The 23,546-nt window shown below is 38.6% G+C and overlaps 3 protein-coding genes, 1 long non-coding RNA gene and 1 other non-coding gene across 6 annotated transcripts in view; 3 read left to right on the forward strand and 2 right to left on the reverse strand.

Moving 5' to 3' along the window:
* The window catches only part of LOC137490855 (NACHT, LRR and PYD domains-containing protein 3), a 25,441-nt gene extending 23,755 nt beyond the window's left edge, over positions 1–1,686 (forward strand). For both annotated transcript variants that reach the window (XR_015483305.2, XR_015483306.2), the window contains exon 15: positions 1–1,686. This exon is cut by the window's left edge. The gene's annotated coding sequence lies outside the window, so the exon portion shown is untranslated.
* The window catches only part of LOC796311 (zinc finger MYM-type protein 1), an 854,498-nt gene that overhangs the window by 514,932 nt on the left and 316,020 nt on the right, over positions 1–23,546 (forward strand). The gene's annotated exons all lie outside the window — the stretch shown is intronic.
* Positions 1–23,546, reverse strand: part of LOC148682203 (uncharacterized) — a 429,467-nt gene that overhangs the window by 115,087 nt on the left and 290,834 nt on the right. The window lies entirely within an intron of this gene.
* The window catches only part of zgc:113135, a 1,020,739-nt gene that overhangs the window by 56,468 nt on the left and 940,725 nt on the right, over positions 1–23,546 (forward strand). The gene's annotated exons all lie outside the window — the stretch shown is intronic.
* trnak-uuu (transfer RNA lysine (anticodon UUU)) lies at positions 9,996–10,068 on the reverse strand. Its single transcript has one exon. It is a non-coding gene; the product is annotated as a tRNA-Lys (tRNA).

Below are 23,546 nucleotides of genomic sequence, written 5' to 3' on the forward strand. Positions count from 1 at the left end.
CCACAACAGGGCTCGAAATTGCGACCATTTTGGTCGCATATGCGCCCCAAATTTAAGCTATGCGACCTCATAATAATTATTTGGGAGCATTCATGCGACTGCATATAATGGTTGTAATGCGACTGAAGAAGATTTCTATTCTCTCAGTGTAAAGGATTTTCTAAGTGTAAAGCAGTTAATTTTCTCTTCACAAAATGTATGTAGTGTTTGCAGCAAACATGCCAGCCTGTGTTAAAAATACATGTCTGAGATGTCTGTGTAAGATGAGTATGCCTGACAGGAGCAACACTAGGAGAAGGCTGAGTGACTGATTGTGTAGAATAACTGAATATGTAAAGCACTGATCATATATGTTAAATACTTGTATGAAGCTATATGTGTCAGAAGTTAGAATGAGTAACATACTATCAAGTTATTATCCTATCATAACAATGTATGTAAACCCTTAGTTCCTTTGCATAAGTTGCATCTATACTTTGCTGACATAGACCTGTAACATCTCTGTTGACATGAGCTAGTGGACTGAGAGCCAAGAATAGCAGGACCCCTTAGACTAGAAAACCTATTCAAAAATGGTCAAAAGTTAAAAAGGGACACATAGGGGTGTGTCAAAAACATAAATAAAGGGGAAGGAGCAGGAGAGACTTCAGAATGCTCTGGGGTCTGCTCTGCTCTTTCTCGGCTTTATTATGGAGAATAAAGTCTATTTTCTGATATTCAAAACCTCTGGTCTGATAATTTGTAATTGATGAGACGTCAAAATTTACGACAAATGGCGCCCAACGTGGGGCTGGAAAGAGACAAACGGGTGACACTGGACATGCTGAGGCTTGGAGGAAAAACACAAATATGTGGCCACGATAAAAAACGGTAAGCAATTTTAAGCTTATACGTTTGTGTTTTTTCTACCAAGGACCTGCTTGTAACGGTAAAAAGTCACTTGAACTGTTTCTCCAGCTATAACGAACTACAAGTAAAACTAAAAAAGTAAAAGTAAACATAAAGTAAAAAAGGAAACAATGGGGTTTTGAATATCAGAAGAAAATAACAATTTGCATGCTTAATGATCTGTGTTTTCCTAAGAGGGCCTTGACGGATAGGATAAACGTTAACTAGTAACTGTTACTCATGTTTGGGAAATTTTTAATAATGAAGAATATGCATAGAGAATTTTTAAGTTTTAAGAGGAAGTTCTTAAAGTGTGGTGACAGGTAAGAGATTAAAGCAGATTAATAAAGTAGAGAGAAGCGCGCAAAGACCTCAGAGTACCCGTTCTGTTTTAATAATAATAAATATTATTATTCAGGAGGCTGGGGGAAAAAAGGCAAAAACCCTGTGAAATGCTATTTTTGCTGAAGAACAGTAAAGACGGGAGCAGAAGTAACAGGTCACTCAAGAGGAGTGTAGTGGAGAATTCTGTGGTTACAGCTCTAAGGTTAGAGGCTGCTCGGACAGGTCACTCAAGAGGAGTGAGGTGTATTTATGTAATTGTAAGTATTTGTGTATTTGTCTGTGTTGCTAGGGTGCTTAGAAGCTATCACCTTTGATCTAGAGAGACTAGAATAGAGGTGAGGTTCAGGTTACACAGTGTAAGAGATAGGTTAGAATGAGTGAGAAGTATGATTGTGTTTAGAAGTATGTTTGCAATAAGAGTGAGTTTAAAAGAATTATCATTTTATATTATAATATAAAAGAAGGACTGCATATGTTGTGTGATTTAAGAACAATAAGATAGAGAGTGATGCAGTTTAGGGAAGAGATTGTGATACAGAGGAGGTTTAAGCCTCATAAAATTAATTGTTATCATATTGCATTTGAAAGACACAGACTGAAAAGAACAATATACTAGTTAAACATTTTTCTGAATAATCTCTGTGTGTTTGAAGTGTTTTAAGTATGAAATAGGCAGAGAGGTGACTGAAATTCCTGACATGTCGACAGTCTGGAAGAAGGTCTGCTTCAGGAGTGGTAAGAATCTGTCTATTTTAAGAACAAAAGTTTCACAGGACAGATAGAAGCTAAAGAGTCAAGATATATTATAAGGTATTAAACAAATAGAAATATTATAAAGTAATATAAGATAAAAATTACAAAAAACAGTAACATTTAGAAGAAAACAAGATTTGGCTTTAAAAGATAAAATTATGTTTAAGTGCAATAAAAAATTGTTGTGGCGTAAGTTGACTGTTGTCATCTGTCTTAAAAGTCAGCTACAGGCTGTCATCTGAGCCAACAGCTATTTGTAAAAGCAGTGATTCAGATGTAAAGCATAGACACTGAGGAGACATTAAAGAACATCATAGAGTGAGTTCAAAAATTATATAGTTAATATTTTATGTACTTAAAAGGTAATTGAGAATTAAAAATTGCATTTTAGATAGGAAAAATGCTTAAAGTAAACAAACATGTAGAGTTAAAATAGTACTATGAACTTGAAGCTATTGCAGTAAGGATTTTGAACAGGTATATTAGACATTAGGCCACCATATAGTACTGTTGAATTAAAACGAGTATGGAAATGTTAGAGAAATTAAAATAATGTAAGATGTAATGTAACTAGTGAGGAAACACTAGAATAAGATTAGGAAAAATAAGTGAAGCACAATCTGAAGCTAAAGAAATTAATTATAAGAACATTTAACAAATAGAAAATTAAGCATATTTACATATGATAAAAATGGTTGAGAATTAGAACAAATAAGTTGTTAAACAGCAAACAAAAATAGATAAATAAATGAATTAATTTAAAAAATGGATAAAAGGAGTCTTTATTTGATGAAGGAAAAAATGGGGGAAAAAAAGAGTCATGAGCTAAATTCTATATATATCTTAATTAAGAGGACATAGGGATGAACTTTGGGGGACTGTAGTCTCTACCTACCAGACATCTCTGAGTGCACTGACAAATGGAAAGGTGTTTGAATAACCCAAACAGCAAAATGGCTGTGGACACTTGTGACATGAACTTTATGCCCAGGATTTACTGAGGACTGAAAAAGCTACATGTGTTCAGAGACATTCAAAAGAGACACTAACAAGAAACTGATGAACGGATCAAAGAGAAAAAACGCTCCACCAGAACTTTACATCAGCTGAGTCAAAGAAAGAAGCCAGCCCAAAGAGAGAGGGGGAAAAACTGTGCCCTGATATGAAGGAATGTCAGGACACCACAGAAGCACCAATCTGTGAGCTGGTTGTCTCAGGTTGCGAGGGGGGATAGTCTGACAGTCCTCCTCAAAGTAGCTCCTATACACTGTAAAAAATGTTACTTAGATCTAACTTATAAAAAGTGAGGCAAATGGCTGCATCGGACGTTTTAGGTTGATTCAACTTCCAGCCTTTTTTAAGTATTTTAAACACTAAAACATTGCTTAAAACAAATGCAATAAAATTAAGTTGAGCCAACTAATATTTCTAAAATTACTCAAATCAGATAAACTTACTTTTTCTGTTAAACTTAACTTACTTATACATTGCTATATGTTGACTGTACTCATTTTAATTAAGTATTATGAACTTAATGATCTAAATAAAATTAACCATGCATATGTCATTTAAAACTAATTTAATTGACTTCTGGCTGTAACCTCAGAAAATAAATCTTCGTTTCTATATTGTAAGCACAATATACACTAGTAAAAACAGATAAACAGACTTTCCTGTCAATAACAATTAAATAAGAATGGGAAGATGGATTAAAGACCATAACATGTATTCAATATCAATCGATGTTCCTTTTAATAGTGACTACAAAATAGGCCATTAATGTGGCTACACGTACACAATACATAAATAAAAACATTAATAATACCAGATCCTATTGAGAAATCATCCAAGGCAACTCAGTGAGGAGATTTGCATATTTTGATGAAGATTTAGGATGCATAATGTCCAGTCCCACAAAGAGTCTCTAATATATCTCAAATGTATACAGTTTTGATGGATACTTGAAGTCGAGGAAATCGGTAGGTCCAAACAGGAGCCATCATGTATTTGACAGGTTTGGCAAACCTCTGACAGTCCTATGATAATCCAAACTGTGTTGGGCTGATGGCAAATTTTTTCCGTGGGCAGCCGCATGCACCTCTGATTCCTCACAACTCTATTGGTAGAGACAAAAAGAAACAGGAGTTCAGGTGGTTGCTACCAAACAACATTAAATAGCTAAATACTAAATAGAAAATAACTACAAGTGAAGTTACACTTGTAACTACATTGTTGTGTAATTACATTATTCCAGGTGTTTTTAGTTATCAAATTTTAAAGAAAACTTTGATTTTACTCAGTGTAACAGTGCATGTCATTGTGGTTTCCTGTCAATCAAAGAATTGTTAAAGTTTAGGCATTACATTTTTTGTTTATTTTGGCAACTTATAAAGCATAAGAATGTTTATTTAATTTATATATTAAAACTGTTTGAAAATGGCTATATGAAAATTATAGAATACAAATTCTATAATTTAATTGTCATCTTCATTTTGCACCAAACTTTGCACGTCATAATACAAATTTTATTAAATAAATAAATAAATACATTGCAATTTTACACATTACATTAAGGTTTACATTAAATTTTTGCAAAAGCTACATTTAATTGACTTTTTCTTCAAATTTAATGTGACTGGCAAATGACAGTTCAGTGATTCAGTGTTATCAGTTAGCTTTATTGAAAGACTGACAGATAATAAGAAACTGCATTAGGATATTTTTATACTGTTTTTACTGTTGCACACATAAAAAAATCTTCAGATATCAAATGTAAGTTAATTCTATGGAGCCCACTATTGTTTGCAATTTTACCAATGTTTTACTTACCTGCAAATAATTATAGCTGTAATTGTATCTAACGTTTTTCTTACCTGGATGTGAAGTTTGAAGATCCACAGGTAACAAAATCACTTTGGTATCTAAAGACCAAGAAAATGCATTTTAGAATGAGGTGCATACAATTTAAATGGTTCTGTAAACATCAGTAGTAAATGTAATTTAAGTTAAAATAAATTGTAAATCTGTAATTTATTCACTATGCAGCATTAAAAAACTTATGGACTAAATCTCTAAAACACAAACTTTAAGTTATACTTTCTCTTACGTTAAACACAAACTACTTAACTGTTGCATACGTTTCTGCATTTAATAGCCATCCTTAATGTGCTGCTATAACTTAGGTGAGCTAACTTTAGCTAAGTTAGCGCTAACAAACTGAACCCCCACACCCCGACCGCCCACCAGTGACCTTGTTAATCGGTTCTGCAACGTTAGTTATACCTACTAAGTGTTTTAAAAATTCATTTCACTATTTTTCTCAATAATATCACTTTTAATCGTTAGCATAAACCAGCGTTGGTTAGCGTTAGCAAACTTAGCTTTACATGTGAGAGCAGTCTAACTGTTAACATACCTGAGGCTACAGTACAATTTACAAAGCTAAAACCTCACCTGCCTAGCGAAGACAGCAGTTTTGCATGACTTTACAATTATCATTCGGCTAAATTTGCAACTTACCGTGTTAATCAGATCCGCTGCTGGGAGCAGTTAATGTCGACCATTGCAGAAGCTGCGTCTGCCTGCTAAATCCCGGGCAATGAAAAAGGAGTCACGCCAAACTATTAAAATCACGTTTTATGAACACCTGCCCACATCGACAGCTGCTCTAATAAATTGTCTGTGTCAACTCACTTTTATAACATTTATTCTACACAATAACCACGTAAAAAAATCTACTCAAATAAATTGCATTAGTTTTATTCAAAATATACAGTTATATAAAAACTGATATATTTTAAGAAAAGAGGAAGCAAATTTTATTTTTTTTGGTATAAAACAAAATTAACTAGATTGCAATTATTTAAAGTAGATAGAACCAACTTTGTGAGTGTAGCACTTTTTACAGTGTAGTCCAAATTAAGTTCAAGCCGTACAGAAGGAAAATTAAGAACAAAAGTGTAGCTACCCATTCTTGTATCAAATCAGACTCCTGTCAATTTGAGAGAAATTATTATCATGCAAATTTTTAAGTAAGAAAAAGTGTTATAAGGTCATTTCATGGTGAAACTTTAAATATTGAATGATATATTATGATGAATGTTAAATAATTTAGGTTTAAGTTTTAATAGGTTTAATCATAAAAAGTCCTAAAACATAGAATGATAAATTACAATGCAGCAGACTAACTAAAGAAAAAGAAAAAAGCTTTTGATAAGGCTATAAATAAATAGGAGAATAAATAAGAATGGAATTAAGTATTTAAGTTAAAATTAAGTAAAAGAAATATCTTAGCATAATCTTATTGTGAATGGCCTAAATCAAGATTGGATATTGAAAACTGGAAAGAGATTCAAATCTAGAAAAATTATTTATAGTTAAAAAGAAGATTGAAATAACAAGTTGAAATAAAATTCATAGGACATAAGGTCAGAAAGTAACAGTTCTAAATTGCTGTAAGAAAAATTGAAAGAGAAAAGTGTTTAAGAAAACAATATAAGGAATTAACAAGGAATAATAGTTAAAACAGAGCAAATAGAAATTTACAATACATACAGTAAGTTTTAGTCAGATGATTAAAAAAAATGCATCAAAATTGTATGAACAACTAATTTGAGGGGAATGCCTCAGGAAATAATTATGAGCCAAAAGAAAATAACTCAAAGACAAAAAGGAATTAATATATAGCTCAGAAAATCGATTAGTAAAAGAAAGAAGTGACAAATTCCTACTAAATGATTGTCATTACAGGACTGAGATGCAGATAAAATCAGCCAGCATAGTCAGGGTTAAAATTAAATCAGATGTAGATCTGCCCAGAAAAAAAACACTAGATGCTGAAATAGGTATAAAACTCTATCAAAAAGTGTAAAAATAGGAGCATTAATAGAAACATTTACTGTAATATACAATCTGTCCTAGACATTTCTATTTAAATTTAAAGGAGTAATAAATTATAAGTAACTAATAATGTTTAATTGAAGTTAATTTGATAATTAAAATAAATGGTTAATCAAGACAGATAAAAGAGGCTTAATGTTGATAATATGATTTAAGAGCAATCAATAGGAGAAGATTTTCCAGCTGAAGTTCATATTGTATGTGGAGATATGTTCTTTTGGAGGGTAAATATATTAAGCGCTTAGTTTCTATTGAGTTTATTTTAGGTAACTACCAGAGGAGGGTAGAAACTTGTTTGTTCTTGTGTAGGCTGATGACTAGCAAATACTGTATACACCAGAATGCATAAGGGTTAAAATTAGGGAGAAGATCTTAGGATGGACACTGTCACAATATGTGGGTGATTGAATTATCTGCAACTTCACAAAGATCTAGTTCAATTAAAAGACTTGAGTGGAGCCCATTGCTCCAAACAGTGAGATATGATGACTGTTTTTGGTGATTGACTGGATAGAGAATTATTCTGTAAACAAGCACAGTTGAGAAACTATGATGAGTAGATGATTGGAGATGGTACTAGAAGCAAATTATGAAGCAGGAACAGTTATTCATTTGTGACGAAAGAAGTACTTCCAAGGATTTGAAACACCAGCAGAAATAAGTTCATAAAAGGTTTGCATTCATAAAGTAATTAAAATCAAAGTTAATAAGTAATCAATGAATAAAAACATCTAAAGGAGTATGAAAAATTGTGAATAAAGCAAAAGAGAGAGTAATTGTATTATGCTCAATTACCAGAAATGGCTGAAAGAGATGAAGATGATCCATCAAGGCCAAAGCTTGATGAAAATAATAAACTTAATGCGATTAATTTGCTAACAAGTGCATTGGTGAATGATGGCATGGAAACTGACAGAAACAGGCATCTAACACCGCATTGCATGAACTACTATTGGGTCGACCCTTGCAAGAAACCACATGAAACTTTGCATAAAACCTTGCATATAATCTCACCTATAACCTTGCACATAACCTCTTGGAATGGTTTGCAAAGATGTCTAATGCAGTAGGGACTTTTATGAAGAAACAATTAATTGCCATGTGCAAAGCGATATCTGTGCAGGAAACCAGAAAGGAGCCATGTGAGAGAGCAGTGATACAAGGTCCAATTGGTCCAGCTGATCGAGTCTATCTGAGGATGCTCTGGAGAGCTCAGGAGAAAAGGACCATATCTGGATGAGGGCAAATCCAACAGCTGCCAAAGTGGATGCCATTAATGGGGTACCAATGCCTCAAAGGAGCGAAAGGAAACAACTCCAGCAAGGGAAAGCTGACCGGAAACAGAGGAGCCTGAATATTCTAAAGCTCTAAACTACGAAGTTCAACTTGTGGAAGGAGAAGTTTATCAGAACAAAGTAAAGAGTGATTCTGATAATATGCCTGAATACCACATACAGCAGTGCCACAAGTCAAGGGATGATGAATGCACAACTGCAGATTTCAAAACTCAGACTCTTAACCACACATCTCCATTAAGATCTATTAAAGTCAAGTGAAGATGCTGGTAGCTTAGAAGAAGAGAAACAAGGATGACCAAAGATCAAGATCAACATTTGATGCTTTTTATGTTTGCATATTGAATTTGTTTGCATATTGCTTTTATGGTACCTATATATAATATCACTTCAGTATATTCTAGATGAGTGTGAAAACCAGCAGCTAGGACTGAACCAACTGAATACTTATGCTTAAAACATTGTTGTCTTTGATGTGTTAAGAGAAAAAAACAGAGTACAGTCTTTTACTTCCTTCAAATCAAAAGAGAGGGGAGATGTTTGGCTGGACTTCTGTCAAAGTACAGTGGCATAATCTAGTCAATTGATAACAGCTATGTGGCTTATATCAGTCACTAGATAGAGGTAATTAAGAGAACTGGATTATGAAATTGCACTTTGGGTTAAAAGACAATAATATTAAGACTAAAGTCTTAAGAGGAGGGATTGAAGAAGATTTCTATTCTCTCAGTGTGTAGTATTTTCTAAGTGTAAAGCAGTTAATTTTCTCTTCTCAAAATGTATGTAGTGTTTGCAGCAAACATGCCAGCATATGTTAAAAATACTGTGTAATATGAGTATGCCTGCACAGAAGCAACACTAGGAGAAGGCTATTACTGAATGGCTGATTGTGTAGAATAACTGAATATGAAAAGCACTGATTATATATGTTAAATACTTGTATGAAGCTATATGTGGCAGAAGTTAGAATGAGTAACATATTATCAAGTTATTATCCTATCATAACAATGTATGTAAACCCTTAGTTCCTTTGCATAAGTTGTATCTATACTTTGCTGACATAGACCTGTAACATCTCTGTTGACATGAGCTGGTGGGCTGAGAGCCAAGAATAGCAGGACCCCTTAGACTAGAAAACCTATTCAAAAGTGGTCAAGAGTTAAAAAGAGACACAAAGGGGTGTGTCATAATTACCTGTATAAAGATTATGGAGAACACAGATACTTTAGAAGGTGTCCAGGAGAGACTTCAGAATGCTCTGGGGTCTGCTCTGCTCTTTCTCGGCTTTATTATGGAGAATAAAGTCTATTTTCTGATATTCAAAACCTCCGGTCTGATAATTTCTAATTGATGAGAAGTCGAATTCACGACATGACCCCGTTCAACCCGGGGATGCTGCGGCCACAACGCAAAGTTCTAACCACTATACGATCACGGCAAGCTACGAGACAGCCGTTGTGACCCTTGTGTGGTATGTTCCTCCCTGTGATAAGCCCCTTTCTCTTCAGTGAGAACACTCTGTTGTTTTTCGCCTCCTACCAGCACAACGCTTTTCCCAAGAAACAATGGAAATGCAAACAATTGACGACTGCTGCAATTTTAAAAAGGCGCAGGACGTAGTCGGCAAGATTCGAACCTGCGCGGGGAGACCCCAATGGATTTCTAGTCCGTCGCCTTAACCACTCGGCCACGACTACAAGACTCACTGTTTTGCAATTTCTTTATGCTTAGTACACATATTGTGCATCCAGATGAAACTTTCATCAAGCGATAGCTCAACTGCAAAAGCTGTGGCTCCACAAAGTGAGCGTCATACGCCCGAACAGGGACTTGAACCCTGGACCCTCAGATTAAAAGTCTGATGCTCTACCGACTGAGCTATCCGGGCTCCACAACAGTCATTCACAAGTAGGCAAGGTTTGGGTTGTGGTCGGCGCAGACCTTTACAGTACACTAAAGTTTACCGTGAGATGGGGTTTTAAGCTTATGGTTGGTGTGGATGTTGCTAAAACACGACAGGTTACTTTGAGGTTGGGTTTATGGTTTTTGTAGGTGTAGACATCAGTACAACACAATAGTTTGGACTTCATGTCATGTAGGAGACATTAAATAGATCAATGATAACTGCAGAATGTCTTTCTGCTGTTGTGGCAATGAATGGACACTCAACAATTGAAAAGATTCCTTCCATGCCTTAGAAGCGTGACTTGATCAGTACTTATCTACACAGCATGCTGGCATCAAAGATCCTATTTCTCTTATATCATATCCCTAGTCTTCCACACTTTAGAAAACGTAAACATTCAGGACGTGCCATTAGCACAGCCTGCACTAAAAGAAGGCTGGAGATAACGGATGGCAACACAGAGTGCGCCACCAATGTCACCTTGAAAAACCTCCCGTGACCCAGATTCGAACCAGGGTTGCTGCGGCCACAACGCAGAGTACTAATCACTATACGATCACGGCGAGCTATGAAACAGCCGTTGTGGCCTATGTGTGGTATGTTCCTCCCTGTGATAAGCCCCATTCTCTTCAGTGAGAACACTCTGTTGTTTTTCTCCTCCTACCAGCACAACGCTTTTCCCAAGAAACAATGGAAATGCAAACAATTGACGACTGCTGCAATTTTAAAAAGGGGGAGGACGTAGTCGGCAGGATTCGAACCTGCGCGGGGAGACCCCAATGGATTTCTAGTCCTTCGCCTTAGCCACTCGGCCACGACTACAAGACTGACTGTACTGCCATTTCTTTATGCCTAGTACACATATTGTGCATCCAGATGAAACTTTGATCAAGCGATAGCTCAACAGCAAAAGCTGTGGCTCCACAAAATGAGCGTCACACGCCCGAACAGGGGCTTGAACCCTGGACCCTCAGATTAAAAGTCTGATGCTCTACCGACCGAGCTATCCAGGCTCCACAACAGTCATTCACAAGTAGGCAAGGTTTGGGTTGTGGTCGGCGCAGACCTTTACAGTACACTAAAGTTTACCGTGAGATGGGGTTTTAAGCTTATGGTTGGTGTGGATGTTGCTAAAACACGACAGGTTACTTTGAGGTTGGGTTGTTGTAGGTGTAGACATCAGTACAACACAATAGTTTGGACTTCATGTCATGTAGGAGACATTAAATAGATCAATGATAACTGCAGAATGTCTTACTGCTGTTGTGGAAATGAATGGACACTCAACAATTGAAAAGATTCCTTCCATGCCTTAGAAGCGTGACTTGATCAGTGCTTATCTACACAGCATGCTGGCATCAAAGATCCTATTTCTCTTATATCATATTCCTAGTCTTCCACACTTTAGGAAACGTAAACATTCAGGACGTGCCATTAGCACAGCCTGCACTAAAAGACCCCAATGGATTTCTAGTCCATCGCCTTAACCACTTGGCCACGACTACAAGACTGATTGTACTGACATTTCTTTATGCCTAGTACACATATTGTGCATCCAGATGAAACTTTGATCAAGCGATAGCTCAACAGCAAAAGCTCAAGCAAAAGCTGTTGAGCTCCACAAAATGAGCATCACACGCCCGAACAGGGACTTAAACCCTGGACCCTCAGATTAAAAGTCTGATGCTCTACCGACTGAGCTATCCAGGCTCCACAACAATAATTCACAAGTAGGCAAGGTTTGGGTTGTGGTCGGCGCAGATCTTTACAGTAGACTAAAGTTTACCATGAGATGGGGTTTTAAGCTTATGGTTGGTGTGGATGTTGCTAAAACACGACAGGTTGCTTTAAGGTTGACAAATTTACGACGAGATTACGAATGGCAACACAGAGTGCGACACCAATGTCACCTTGTAAAACCTGCCGTGACGCAGATTCGAACCGGGGTTGCTGCGGCCACAACGCAGAGTACTAACCACTATACGATCACGGCGAGATACGAACAGCCGTTGTGACCTATGTGTGGTATGTTCCTCCCTGTTATAAGCCCCTTTCTCTTCAGTGAGAAGACTCTGTTGTTTTTCTCCTCCTACCAGCACAACGCTTTTCCCAAGAAACAATAGAAATGCAAACAATTGACAACTGCTGAAATTTTAAAAAGGAGGAGGACGTCGTCGGCAGGATTCGAACCTGCGCAGGGAGACCCCAATGGATTTCTAGTCCATCGCCTTAACCACTCGGCCACGACTACAAGACTGCCTGTACTGACATTTCTTTATGCCTAGTACACATATTGTGCATCCAGATGAAACTTTCATCAAGCGATAGCTCAACGGCAAAAGCTGTGGCTCCACAAAATGAGCCTCACACACCCGAACAGGGACTTGAACCATGGACCCTCAGATTAAAAGTCTGATGCTCTACCGACTGAGCTATCCTGGCTCCTCAACACTAATTTACAAGTAGGCAAGGTTTGGGTTGTGGTCGGCGCAGACCTTTACAGTACACTAAAGTTTACCGTGAGATAGGGTTTTAAGCTTATGGTTGGTGTGGATGTTGCTAAAACACGACAGGTTACTTTGAGGTTGGGTTTATGGTTGTTGTAAGTGTAGACATCAGTACAACACAATAGTTTGGACTCCATGTCATGTAGGAGACATTAAAGAGATCAATGATAACTGCAGAAGGTCTTTCTGCTGTTGTGGCAATGAATGGACACTCAACAATGGAAAAGATTCCTTCCATGCATTAGAAGCATGACTTGATCAGTAGTTATCTACACAGCATGCTGCCATCAAAGATCCTATTTCTCTTATATCGAATCCCGAGTCTTCCACACTTTAGGAAACGTAAACATTCAGGATGTGCCATTAGCACAGCCTGCACTAAAAGGAGGCTGGAGATTATGGATGGCAACACAGAGTGCAACACCAATGTCACCTTGAAAAACATGCCATGACACGTATTTGAACCAGGGTTGCTGTGGCCACAATGCAGAACACTAAGCACTTTACGATCACAGCGAGCTACAGGATTGCCGCTGTGGCTCTTGTGTGGTATGTTCCTTCATATGATATGCCCCTTTCTCTTCAGTGAGAACACACTGTTGTTTTTCTCCTCCTACCAGCACAACGCTTTTCCCAAGAAACAATGGAAATGCAAACATTGATGGCTGCTGCAATTTTAAAACGGAACAGGATGTGGGCATAGTTAGCAGGACTTGAACCTGCGGGAGAATACCCCAACCGATTTCTAGTCGATCGCCTTAACCACGCAGCCATGACTACAAGACTGCCTGTTCTCCCATGTCCTCATGCCTAGTACACGTGTTGTGCATTCAGATGAAACTTTCAGCAAGCGATAGCTCAACGGCAAAAGCTGTGGCTCCACAAAGAGTCTCTCATGCCCGAACACAGACTTGTACCCTGGACCCTCTACCGACTCCGCTAAAGCTGGGGAACAATAGTCTGTTTTGGAAGGGGAAGAAAAAAGCACAAGAAAAATAAGAAAATTTGAGAAAGAAAGAAGCGAAATTAAGGTTATATTTTGTATTTTTTGGCCACCAGAAACTACTCAATGCATATATAACAGTACTGGTTCAAGAAATATGTCCATAAATAACACTTTGGGTAGATCACAAGGTTCAATCCCCGACTGGAGCAGGTATCTAACCAGGTTTAGTAATGGGTCGATCATGAACATTTCGTTCATTTTAAACGAATCTTCAATATGATTTGGGAACTATAAGTCCTCTTAGGGAGTGATTTGTTAATTTGCGCGTGCGTACATTTGTGCAGGTGGTATCGTTATTTCAAGTCTTCATCATATTTCGTGTCGTTCATCGCGGAAAGGCAGAAACCAATCATATGCGTTTAGAGCCGAAAAAGATTTGATCCGTTCACCTCTCGAGTCCTCTATCGGGTCTGAGTCACTCGTTTATTACGGGCCAATCATACGCGTTTAGAGCAGGAAAAATATTTGATCCGTTCATCTCTCGAGTCCTCTATCGGGTCTGAGTCATTCGTTCCTCACGGGCCAATCATACGCGTTTAGAGCTGCAAAAAGAATTGATCCGTTCATCTCTTGAGTCCTCTATCGGGTCTGAGTCACTCGTTCATCATGGGCCAATCATACGCATTTAGAGCCGAAAAAAGAATTGATCCGTTCACCTCATAGGTCAGGTCTGAATTTGGAGAAAAGCTCAGCCACTGCACTTGACACCGGTCAAGTTAAATACAGCTCAGGTTAAATACTCTCTCTCCTCTCTAGAAAGATCCAATGATTGCTACCAGGTGGACACCGTTACCTGCAGGAAGAGAGAGAGGAAAAACACAATGCTCATTGTCCACCAAAAGATATGTCTCAGGACGCAAGCCCTGGGATAACCGCTATCACCCTCCTGGAGCATATACAGGCAAGAAATCCATTAATTAGTTGTTATGAAAGTTATTCATTAAGCTTTTAATGTAGTACACAAAATGGTAATCTAAATGTTTATTTTATCATTAGTTTTATTTAATATATGTTTTTTTATTGTTTTATTTTTTTAAGGTGAATTGCTGGGAATGGAGCACCTTTACAGCCAGACCGGCAAAACCCTGACTCCGGTGCTCCAGAACCCAGAGGAGGAAGACAGGCTGGTGGAAGAAGTACATGACGAGGATCTACAACATGACGGGTTTGAGGAGGAGATCATGGAGGACATCACAGCTCCAGTGCTGTATGAGGATGACCCCTGCCGTGATCTCAGAAACAGCCCCTTATCTTCGCCTCTGCCTCAGTCCCCAGCATTACTGGCTGAGCCATCCACATCAGCTGGTGGAGAAGGACAGCTTCCTAGCCCAGCCCCCTCAGTGCCGTCACAGCCATCCAAGTCTGGAGACAGTCTCTCTGTTGAGGCTCAGGTAAGATATATTAAGAACTTAATTTTATTTAGTCTTTTTTTATTCCACATATACTAAATTTATTCTGTATTTACCAGGGAGTAAATCATTGGACCTGATGGCATTGCTTGGTGGGACAAGGTGCAGGATCTGGCTGCTTATTTGGTAGGTCTTCGTGAGGCTCCTTACCTCACTGACCTGCAGGTGACAGAGGCCATCCAGCTGTGGACAGCTCTCCTGGATGTTGATAAACAGCGCATCAACTACCAGCCTCGACATCAGCCTCAGCTGACACATGGGCGCTTTAAGGCACCGAATCGCTCCGGAGTCACTCCAGGTGTGGAGAGCGTCAAGCGCTGTCTGATTGGACATCCTGAGGGTCCAGCACAGTGGCCTAGCACCAGCCGCTTGGTTGAGGCCATTTGTACAAAGCTGTGTGCCGTACACAAGTCCACTTCCAAGAAGGCTGGTGTTCGCACGCACAGGTGGTCTAAAATACTGACCGATTACCACCACATCCCGGATCTGGTGCTTGGCAGTCGCAGGCTGATGGATGAAACAGTGATCCAGCTTTTTGAGCTAAATCAGAAGACGCTCATTCAGTGGTAAGCAAAGCACATTATTTTCTTTAAATTACCTGAATACTTCCAAATTAATATATATGAATGATACATATCATTTATTATCAGTTTCAACGGAGGCAAAAGGATCAGGAAATGAGTGTACTCCCTCAGGGACTGACTCCACTTGATCCAATTGCTGTGGCAGATACACAGCTTGCCGAGGGGAAAATTGGACGAGGCACCGACAACATCAGGCCCCAAACACCAGTTTGTCTTTCCTCCAAATAAGGACAGGCACCTCTTCTTCGACCTGGTCGAAAGTCTGCTTCTGCAACCACCACAGTTTGCTCCTTCCTGCCGGATGCCACCACGGTGTGCTCCTTTCCACCGGCCCCCATGACGGTATGCCCCATCGCGCCAACCCCCACCACAGTCTGCCACATTGCACCAGCCCCTACCATGGTGTGCCCCGTCACACCGACCTTCACCACAGTGGGCCCCATCTCGCCAGCCTCCACCACAGTGTGCCCCATCATACCAGCCTCCACCACAGTGCGCCCTATTGCGCCGGCCCCCACCACAGTGCGCCTCATTGTATCTGCCCCCACCACGGTGTGCTCCTTTCCACCGACCCCCAGCACGGTGTGCCCCATTGCACCACCCCCCACGGCACCAGGTGTTGTGCAGCCCATTTTAGGACCTGGATCATTGTTTGGCACACTTGTTTTTAACCCAGACATGAATGTGTCAATGGTGATTCCATCATTTGCTGCACCAACATCCAGTGCAGTCCCAGCTTCACCTGCACCTGCTGTTCCTCCACCTGCACCTGCTCCACCTGCACCTGCTGTTCCTTTACCTGCTCCACCTGCACCTGCTGTTCCTCCACCTGCACCTGCTCCACCTGCACCTAAACCCAGAGGAACAGGCGCAGACGGGAACAGGAGAAGGAAAGTGGAGTCCACAAAAGAATGTGCGTGCGGTTACTTTTAATGTTTGCAGCAAATGTGGGCAACCAAAGACTAAGGAGTTTGGCCATAGCCGATTTGGTAATGCCACATTTTGCCTGCAAATTTCAAATGGCAAATCCTTAGAGAACTGGTTGGCAGAACAGCGCCAGCAAAATAAAGGACAAACTCCAGCTTCAGAATAAAGGACAAATTGCTGTATATATTTTTGTAAATGTTACATGGGTACTCTCTCTCTCTCTCTCATTTTATTTAATTATTGTGTGTTAATATTTAGCATTTTGAAGTGGCACTTATAGGCCCACTCTAATTTTGTCTTGTGTGTACTTATTTAATATTTGTGTGTATTTTATGTAAAAATATATTTATATTTCTTAAAAAAATAACATTTTATACATTGCTTAAATACTATATTTTATATATTACGTGCCCCCACTCTTGCGTTTTATTATTTATTTATATTATTGTTTAATATATTGTGTATATAAAAATAAATATATATATATATATATATATATATATATATATAGAGTGTTGTTTTTATATAATGTGTATAATAAATAAATATATTTATAAATAGTATTGTTTTAATATATTATATGTGCATAATAAATAAATATATATTGTATTGTTTTTATTTATTGTATATTATATAGTTTATATATTAAGATATGTTTTTATTTTGTTTTTTACATTTTTTAAATTGTTTTGCGATTTTAATATTTGTATTCATTTTAATAAACCATTTTGCATATTACTTGTTTTTGTGTGCATTCATTTAAAGTTATTACATAAAGAAATATAACATATATTAATATATATATATATATATATATATATATATATATATATATATATATATATATAGTATAGTATATAGTTATATATTAATACATAAATATATATAATATACTTATATATACATAAACATGCAATACATATGTTTAATTGAAACATTTTCATTCATTTTTAATTAACGTAATATGCTTTTTAAGAACAATATCCACATAATAATAGTAATATCAATATAATTGCCTGTGTTACGTCAATAAAATTTCAATAAGAGCGCAGCTGATTGGCTCCGCTGAAACCGACACTGATTGGATATTGTGTTACACAGATTGTGTGTTCGAATCCAGCACGCAAAAAATGACATTTAGAGTGACATGCAATATGCAACCAAAATACCACATTATGCACAGTCACAAAGCCGCGAACACTACTGCAAGCGAAATTTGTCGCATTTTTCCGTTTTTTTGCGGCTTGTTCGCTTGCGAGTGAGCGAGTTGATTGGACCCCTTCCTATGCTAAGCGAGCGCTCTACCATTTGAGCTAATTCCCCTTGGAAAAATTCAAATTGGTAGTTTTTGGTGTGGTCAAAAAAAAAAAAAAAAAAAAGATCACATCTGCTCTGTGGTGGCCTCTTTGCCCTGCCTGCCGTTTAGTCATCAAATTGCCTGGAATAGCGCACTTTTCTTTTGAAGGCCCTACCTATTTCTGCTCCAGTAAACGTGTTAGGAGCCCTGCATGCCGAATGACTCAGAATGACTCAGTTACTCAGAAATCAATGCACATTGGCACCACCTTGGATTGACATTCTGCTACTTTCCTGCAAGGCTGTTTTTTTTTTTATTCATCCCCTCTGCTCTCTTAGGCCTCAGATGCATTTAAGGGCTCTGCTCGGTCTTACACACGTCTATGCTGCAGAAAAACTATGAAACGGCAGCTGAAATAGCTCAGTTGGGAGAGTGTTAGACTAAAGATCTAAAGGTCCCTGGTTAGATCCAGGGTTCGGTAAAGTAGTGTTGTTTTTCAGTTTTGGCCACAAGAGTTAGGTGACCGAAAGTCACCCAAAAAGCCTACCTGCTGCACCCTTAAGTCCAACTGCTTCCACTTGACCAAAAAGCTATCTTACTTCCAGATGGTCACGTCGCTTCTGGTGACGATTGAATCAGGAGAGTTTCAATTTAAACCTTTTTGCTTTAAAAAGGCATGAAAACAGAGGTGGAGAATGCAGGCATTGTTCCCGCTACCTCTAGCATGCAAAGCGAGCGCTTAACCATTTGAGGTAATTCCCCTCAAAGCAATCAAAAACTGACGATTTTCGACGTGGTCAAAATAGAAAAAAAAGATCAAATTTGCTCTGTGGTGGCCTCTTTGCCCTGCCTGCCGTTTAGTCGTCAAATTGCCTGGAATAGTGCGCTTTTCTTTTGAAGGCCCTACCTGGTCCTGCTCCAGTAAACGTGTGAGGAGCCCTGCATGCCGAATGACGAGTTACTCAGAAATCAATGCACATTGGCACTGCCTTGTATTGACATTCTGCTACTTTCTGGCAAGGCCGTTTTCTTTCTTTTTTTTTTTTTTTACTTTTTTTTTCTCTTTAGCCCGGGCAGCACCAACCAGAAGACTTGAGGTTCCATGGTGAATGGTTAGCACTCTGGACTCTGAATCCAGTGATCCGAGTTCAAATCTCGGTGGGACCTTGTTTTTTTTTTACCAGCACTGCACAAAAAAAGCTGGAATAGCATTCTTATCTCTTGAAGGCCGGAAAATGACAGTTACTCTGAGCTTTTTAGCAAACATGGTGGAAAGTGGCCGGTTAGCTCAGCTGGTTAGAGAGTGATGCTAATAACGCCAAGGTCGCGGGTTCGATCCCCGTACTGGCCAAACTTTTACCCTTTAAGACCTCAGAGGCATTTCAGGATTCTGCTTAGTCTCACAGACATGTATGCTGCAGGATACTTGTGAAAGGGCAGACGAAATAGCTCTGTTGGGAGAGCGTTAGACTTAAGATTTAAAGGTCCCTGGTCCGATCCTGGATTTCAGCAAAACAGTGCTGTTGTTCTATTTTGTGCACAAGGGTCAGGTGACTGAAAGTCACCCAAAAAGCCTAGCTGCTTCACCCTTAAGTCCACCTGCTTCCACTTGACCAAAACGCTATCTTCATCCCAGATAGTCACATTGCTTCTGGCGATGATTGCAATGGCCTGATCGACAGCACTCTATAATGCTATGTATTTAGCGCTTTGATGTCCCACTGCGGACACGCTGCTGAATAAAAGAAAACTGACTTGATAGGGCTTCTGAAGGCTTGCAATGATATGTACTACACGGAAACCGGCAAATCTGACGTAAGTAGTTTCGCTTTAAACCCTCAAGGTGCCACCAGCTTTGCAAAAAAAGCCAATGTAAAAAGGCATTAAAAACAGAGGTGGAGGGGGGGCGCTCGCGGACGCTGGAGAAGATGGCAGCCTAAACTGTAGCTCCGCTCCTTATCACTTAATAAATCGCTACCCTCCTCAATCTGAGTAAGAGAATTCCTTAATTAAAAAGCTTAACTTCCAAAGAACATGCCCGAGACCCAGGATTTTCCACTTTTCTCTTCTTCGCGATCGCAGAAAAAGAAGAAACAAAATACGTCAGCAGAAACAACCTCGGCCTCGACCTCGGTAGAGCAAACGGACCCAGTTCTGAATGAAATACGATCACTAAGTACCCAATTGGGGAATATAGATGGACGTTTCGACACTATTGAAAGTCGTCTCGATGCTATATCGAATTCGGTATCTGTCGTTCACGAAACTTTATCTAATTTGTCACAAAGAGTGTCTTCAATTGACTCTCGTGTTACGGAAACCGAAAATAGGATCTCTACCACAGAAGATGCTCTGCAGACCCGCGAAAGGGAACTATCTACTTTGACGAAAACAGTGACTCGACTTCAAGCTAAAGTGGACGACTTAGAAAACCGAGGAAGACGTAAAAATCTGCGAGTCGTCGGTTTACCCGAGAAAGCGGAGGGCTCTACCCCGCTAGCTCAATTCCTGATGAAAATGATACCAAAATGGCTCGACCTTTCTTTTGATCCCAGGCTGGAGATTGAGAGAGCGCACCGATCGCTTGGACCTGTTCCAGGAGGCAGTGACCCACCACGAAGCGTACTTGTCAGATTTCTACGCTACGCGGATAAAGAGCGCATTATACAAGCAGCGCTGAAAAAAAGGTATATTACTCACGAAGGCAAACAGGTGCGCTTCTTTCAAGATCTATCGGTGGAGGTGATGAGGAAACGAAAAGAATTCGATGCTGTGAGGAAGATTCTGATAGATCGCAAAATGTTCCGTGGATTTGCGTACCCAGCCAAGCTGCGCTGTCTTTTCGGCTCGGAACTTTGTACGTTTAACACTCCGGCCGCGGTGGAGGAGTTCATTGAGACTTTGCAAGATAAGTGAGGGAGACGGAATTCTTAATTATTCTTTCATCTGAGTTATATTTGGAGGAGTAGTAACTTTATTTCATCCGAATTCTCATACGCCATTTCTATTTTGAATGACAGATGTGACTGTTAATTCATATAACAGACTAATCATTTTTTCCTGTCATTTTTGTTTCAATGAAAACAAATGTTTCTTTTTTTTTTTTTCAACTTTTTTTTTTTTCCCTTCTCGCTGTATGGGTAGTCCGAGATTATATTTGTTTTATTGGAGCGGATTAATGTGAGGCAAGTGTCTCTCAAATATGATCCTGAACCTTATGTTGGTAGCAGGTATAATTTTTCTTTACCTGAGCCCAATGAGGTACAGAGACCTAGGTTTAGGGGGATTTAGATGGCACTGTCATTTGGGGACAGAGCCTGGGGTGGGGGAGAGGGAGTTGTTTTGTCGTTTTTGGCTGTTCTTTAAGGTTACAAATTTGCCCATCATATACTGTTATTGTATTATTTTCATGAAGAAAACTACAGTCTACTTTTTATTTTCTTTTACACATTGTGGTAATGGAGAGTTCGACTAAATTTATAACATGGAATGTCAAAGGATTAGGACATGTGATTAAAAGGAAAAAAGTTTTAACTTTTTTAAAAAAGGAAAAAGTTAAAGTGGCTATGCTTCAGGAAACACACCTATCGGATAGTGAACATTTAAAATTGAAACGAGATTGGGTGGGTCAAGTGTATTATTCTACATGCATAAATAATCCCAGGAAAAGAGGTACAACTATTTTAATTAATAAACACTTGCCATTTATTTTAAAAAAACAAATTAGAGATCCTGAGGGTAGATTCATTTTGGTCACTGGCCTTTTGCATGGGCAGCACATCACAATGATGAATGTCTATGCGCCCAATGAAGATTCTCCCAAATTTATGTTTAAAATCATTTTGTTATTTAATGAACACTGCACAGGACTGGGGATCTGTGCTGGAGATTTTAATTGTGTGATAGATGAAAGACTAGACAGATCTTCATCAGAAACTATAGTTAATCCTAAATCTTCTTTGGTACTTAAAAAATTATGTAAAGAAATTGGCCTAATTGATAGTTGGAGAGAATTAAACCCTACTACTAGAGACTATACATTTTATTCTAACCCACATTGTTCATACTCAAGAATTGATTATATTTTTATTCCAAACACCTATTTTAATCTTGCATCTTTTAGTCAAATCGGTTCAATTACCATTTCAGATCACGCTCCAGTTCAATTAGATATTAAATTAGAAATCCCCAAAACAAATAACAAGACCTGGAAATTAAACCCTTCTTTGTTATCGGACCCCAAATTTTGTAATATTGTACGGGAATCAATACAGAATTATTGGTCAGATAATAAAAATTCACCTGTCTCTCCCACAATAATGTGGGATGCAGCCAAGGCCACAATTCGGGGATATATTATTTCTTATACTGCTGCGCATAAGAAAGCTCTCATAGCTAAATGACAAGATTTAGAAAAAGAGGTCAAAAGACTTGAACATCTACATAGCAGTAACCCCACTCAATCAAACTGGTCTACTTTATGTCATGCTAGGGCTAAACTTAACCTTGATCACACTAATCATATAAAAAAACTAATTTTTCTTTCCAAACAGAATTATTATGAGAATGCAAACAAACCTGGCCAATTGTTAGCATATCAGATTAAAAAGGAACAATCAGAACGAACAATCAAGTCCCTAAAGATGTCAAATGGTACCTCTACATATGACTCTGCCATTATAAATAATACATTCCGATCCTACTATGAATCACTCTATAGCTCACAAGGCAGTGCTTCACAACTACAAATTCAAACTTTTTTCAATAATATTTCTCTTCCAATTATTTCAGATAAAGATAGAGATTATCTTAATTCGCCTATAACTCCAGAAGAGGTCCTAGCTGCGATACAATCAATGTCATCCAACAAATCGCCAGGACCAGATGGTTTCCCCTCAGAATTTTATAAATCATTCTGGCCTGAACTTTCTAACATTTTGGTTCCAGCTTTACAAAATATCTTAGATCAAGGCACGATTCCTGAAACTTGGAAAACAGCAAACATCTGTGTAATACTTAAGAAAGATAAAGATCCCCAAGATTGTGCATCATATAGGCCAATTAGTCTACTTAATACAGATTCTAAAATACTAGCAAAGGTTTTGGCATGTAGATTAGAGAGTATGCTCCCCAAGTTAATAAAGCCAGACCAAACAGGCTTCATAAAATCACGTTATGGAACAGATAATATACGCAGACTCTTAAATGTTATTAATTTTGTCCAAGGTGAGGGACACCCAGCACTTGTTCTCTCCCTTGACGCCGATAAAGCTTTTGACAGAGTCGAGTGGGACTTCTTATTTGCGACTCTTGATAAATTTAATCTGGGAAATAATTTTATTAAGTGGATCCAGTTGCTTTACTCTGATCCTAAAGCAACAGTAGTTACAAATGGTCTCACTTTGACTCCATTTCGCATAGGAAGAGGGACGAGGCAGGGCTGTCCTCTTTCACCTTTGCTTTTCGCTTTAGTAATCGAACCCCTAGCAGAACTCACCAGACAAAACAGAAATTTCCACGGTATTTTAATAGAAGGGGAAGATCATCGTACCTCACTTTATGCAGATGATGTGCTCATATTTATGTCCAAACCAGAGCAGTCTATTCCAACATTGCTGGAATGCATCTCACACTACAGTAGTTTATCTGGTTACAGAATAAATCTTTCCAAATCCATAGCTTTACCCTTAAACACCCCTTCTTTGGAACATTTAAAATTAATCTCCCCAT

The sequence above is a fragment of the Danio rerio genome, chromosome 4 (genome assembly GCF_052040795.2).
Source record: "Danio rerio strain M-AB ecotype USA chromosome 4, GRCz13ab, whole genome shotgun sequence".
NCBI classification, from domain to species: domain Eukaryota; kingdom Metazoa; phylum Chordata; class Actinopteri; order Cypriniformes; family Danionidae; genus Danio; species Danio rerio.